Raw genomic sequence first — 4,557 nt, 5'->3', positions numbered from 1 at the left:
GGGGGGAAGGGGTAATAATGTTCATAACGTTAACTATTTAGAAAAATACATTTGATCTTTTACACATTTGAACTAAAACATTTTAAGAATCGTGCGCAAGTTAAAGTTCCTTTTAATTAGAAATACCTTTTGCACTGTCCAGATGCTGCAAGTGTAATACCATAGCATCGGCGTCCAGCAGATGTCACATCGACGTCTCGTTAGCGGGTAATAACATCAAATAACGCGAATGTAACGTTAACGCCACGATCCTTGCAGTGAAAATTTATTTATCACATTTATTCACATCATGAAACACGTTCATGTTTTTTACTAATTGTAGGCTGGTAATCAGGTTGAAACTATGATCATTTTAATTTTTTTGTTTATTGTTTTCGAGAAAATGGAATACGTAAATGAAAGAAAACCAAAATATAAACATTATTATATGTCCTTTTTAAAATATTTGCAGAATTTGTCACAGCAGTTTTCTTTCCTTTGATTTCATGACGAAATCACGCAAATAACATTCCAGTCCTGACTGACAATATTGTAAATGATTTTGATTTTTAGAATTATATGGACACTGGAATGTTTTTCACAGTTATGTTTTGTTATTGTTCCTTTTATCTGTCCATTTTTGTTACAAATTTCCTGTTTCTTAAAGAACCCATTGACTAACAGAGCAACAGGCCAGAAGACAAACATAAAAGCAGCTAGAATCCTATTACTTTCAAGAACTGCATAATATGGAGACTTCTACTTGTCCTGTCAAACACACTTACGTCTCACTTTTTATAAAATGTTAACAATTTATAACTCCATCACAATCCCAAAGGGCTAAAGCACAATACTTAAGTCCCCTTTTCAGTCGTATTTTTTTCCATCTTAAGAGGACCGACTGCCTATATATTCTTCCGCCAATCGTATTCAATTTAATCGTTTACTGATATACAAAAACGTATGTCTTTTGCTAGCTTTTTCAATTGTTATGAATGTATATTGCCATTTTTGTATACACAAATTGATTAGATATTTGAACACTGATTTTCAGACCCAATGCTTCATTCAAGACATTTACAGACTTAGAAATTAATTCAACCTGATGGACATTCATAGTACTTTTCTGGAATTTGGTCGTTTCCCGTTTACAGAATTTCGGGCCCTAGACTCAAGATGTGTTTGAAATTTACATTTGTTACGTCTAGGGGTAACTGTGGCTTATTACTTAAAAACTAAAGGTAACAGAAAAACAAATCTGCAGCTGTTAACAATGACAACGTTCATTTTGAAAATTAACAATTCAAATACCTTGAAAAGGATAACTTGCCGTAAAGTCAAATTATAACATATGAGAAAAGCCCAAATCCTGTCCGGGTCAAATTTTAATCCAGATAGTATTAATTCTAAAATTCCCACACAATCTAAATTTAATTCAGCATATCCAAGGAATATATAGAGGATATTTATTTGTTTATTGTTAAAGAGTAAGGTCGAAATGTATTTCACCGAGTCAACACCATATGCAATATTTTCATGAGTGCCCTAGCCACGAATGAAAATTTAAATTATGTTGTTCACGAGTGAGATATAGGAGTATGGCGAATAAGGAGGGTGAGGGAACACAATAACATTTTCCTGCTTCAGAAAGTCTTGTACAATAGACGCCTTGTGCGATGACGCATTGTCATGTAGCAATCTGACATTGGCCAAACCAGTTGCGGGTCTTCGATTTTTGAAATATTTCTTCAGTTTTCGAAGAACTTTAGTCTTGTAAAACTTCGCATTTACGGATTTGCTTTTAGGTGCAGCAACCTGAATGGCAGGACCCCGAGTTGTGAAGAATATTGCATACTTTACCTTCTTGACATTCATGGTCCGCTTTGCAATGCACGGTCTTTTGCCAGACCTTGTTTCGACCAGAAAGGTATTTTTTGAGCCTTGGGAACAAAAAGAAGTCACACGGGGCAAGGTCAGGCGAATTAGGAGGGTGAGGGAACACAATAACATTTTCCTGATTCAGAACCCACTGTGTTCCTTTGTTTGTTCGTTTTGTCCTCGTGTGTTGGCTTTGTGTGTGCGCGCGTGTATGTGTATGTGTGTTTATGGTGTGCACGTTTGCGTGCTGTGTGTTTCGTTTTGGAGAGGCTGCGATTTTGGTACGTGGCATTCCCTGTTTGATATTTGTCTTTGATTTTGTTGCCCATATTTTGTTCTGAATCTTTCGTTTGGGCTAAAAAGAGTGAACTCATGTCTCGTCATCAGTGACGACATTAAATTTTGCGAAAGACCGTGCATTGTAATTTGGAAACTGTTTAGGCAACAATTTTGCGCATTCCCCGCGTGCCTTTTTCTGCTCATCTGTCAACAGACAGAGAATCCATCTAGCACAGATCTTTCTCATTTTTAAATTACGTTTCAGAATTGTATGAGCTGCTCCTAATGCGATCCCAACCATACTAGCGGTGTATCTTGCATCAGTAGCAACTATTTCTTTCATTCTAGCAACCATCTTGTCAGACGTTGCTGTTTTCGGCGGACGGCCATGTGGTGCATCTTCTGTTGAAACTAACCCACATTTGAATTTCTTGAACCAACGAATAACTGTCGAAAAAGACATTTCATTATGCTCATAAACAGAACATATTTCATCAAAAATGTCTTTACACCCTATGCCAAGAATACAACGATTCTTAACATAGGACCGTATTTCGACGGCGTACGCTGACCTTCTTCCAACCATTTTTGTATTAGTATACACGAGCAGGCAATGTTTAGCAAGCGATAGACACAGCTTAAGTGAATAATCTTAATTTTTCTCGTGATTTTTGCATTATTGAGCGAGATAACGTTCTAGATGCATTCATATTTGAACAATCCTCGTATTTCTCTGAGACTATAAAATAAGAATCCACTTTACTTTTTAAAGATAAGATTTTTAAATCTAGAATGTTAATGTATATCCATCAAATGTTAAATGTCCAAACTGGTAATTTTGTAATTACTTATTACAGGAACTTTTTCAAAAAGATCTTATTTAGGTTCTACCTGTCTTCAAACATCCTTTAATTTAAGCAACATGGAAGGTTCCAGCACGTTCATGTCTCACCAAGAATATTAAGAAGATTCTGGAAAAATCCAGAATAATTCAGACTTTAAAATAATATAAACACCCTGATATCATCTGGAAAACCATTGAATATAAATAACTTATTGGCATACATGATGTCTCAATACAAGGATGTTTTATAAAGAATGATAAAGTAAAGTAAATGAAGGAACGGCATGTACATAACGCATTATACCAGCCACAAGCTAATGTTGTATTTGTGAAGTCTTGTCTGACATGGAGGCTGTGTTTGCCAACCTTCATTAAATGTTTTGTGTGTAACTGGAATCGATTGGTTCAATTGGGAGCATAATGAAAATGTGATCAAATGCAACAAACAAATCGACAGTTTAAACAAGTAAGAACTCCGATAATCACTGTTGAAACAAAAGAGAACTCCGATAATCACAGTCGTTTGACAACCTCTGTTTAGAGAACGCCATTAATCACTGTTTAAACAACGGATCACTTTATACGAGATAACACTTTGACAATAACGAAACAACAGGGAATCCGACAATTAAGGGTGTACCCCGCCCGCTTAGCTCTTTAGGGAGAGCGTCGGTCAACGGATCACGGGGTCGCGAGTTTGATTCCCGGGCGGCGCGTATGTTTTCCGTGGCGATTTGATAAAAGACGTTGTGTCTGAAATCATTCGTCCTCCACCTCTGATAATTCATGTGGGGAAGTTGGCAGTTACTTGCGAGAAAAAGGTTTGTACTGGTACAGAATGCAGGGACACTGGTTAGGTTAACTGCCCACCGTTACATGACTGAAATACTGTTGAAAAACGGCGTTAAACCCAAAACAACAAACAAACTGGGCGACAATCACTTAAATATTTTGAATAACCTTGACAGACACTGTTTGAACAAGGAGAACTCCGACCATCATTTTTAATAACATAGAACTACGGCAATCACTGTTCCGTAATATACTCACATGCATTAATTATGAAGTTTTTTATCAGTACACACGACTTGTCTCTGGTATGTTCTGTTTACGCGGATATGTGCGTGACAAATCCCGTTAGGTGTAGCTGTCAAGTATTTGCATTTTCTATACACACAATAGTATTTTGAATGTTCAAGTACCGCTGGCAATTTTTCGGTACGATAACTAGTGAGGTCAATTCAAGGATCTATCGACCTTAAAAAATGATATCGACGAGGGCTGATAAAGTTCATATTTTCCTTGGAACAAATTGTGCACCCCTTGTCGCAGATTTGTTTTTTTATTGTTATGAAAGAGACTTTATGTTGAGCCTCTCTCCAGATACGCAGGCAGATATTATAACGGCATTTAATAATACATCACGCTATCTAGATGATATTCTTAATATGGATAATCCGTTTTTTGGTCAATTGGTGGGTACTATTTATCCTAGGGAGCTTCAGTTAATTAAAACTAACAATTCGAATACTGATGCTTCATTTTTAGATTTACATCTCTCTATTTATGACAATTTT

This window comes from Mercenaria mercenaria, chromosome 15 (assembly GCF_021730395.1).
Source record: "Mercenaria mercenaria strain notata chromosome 15, MADL_Memer_1, whole genome shotgun sequence".
NCBI lineage: Eukaryota > Metazoa > Mollusca > Bivalvia > Venerida > Veneridae > Mercenaria > Mercenaria mercenaria.
This window is presented reverse-complemented; position numbering follows the sequence as displayed.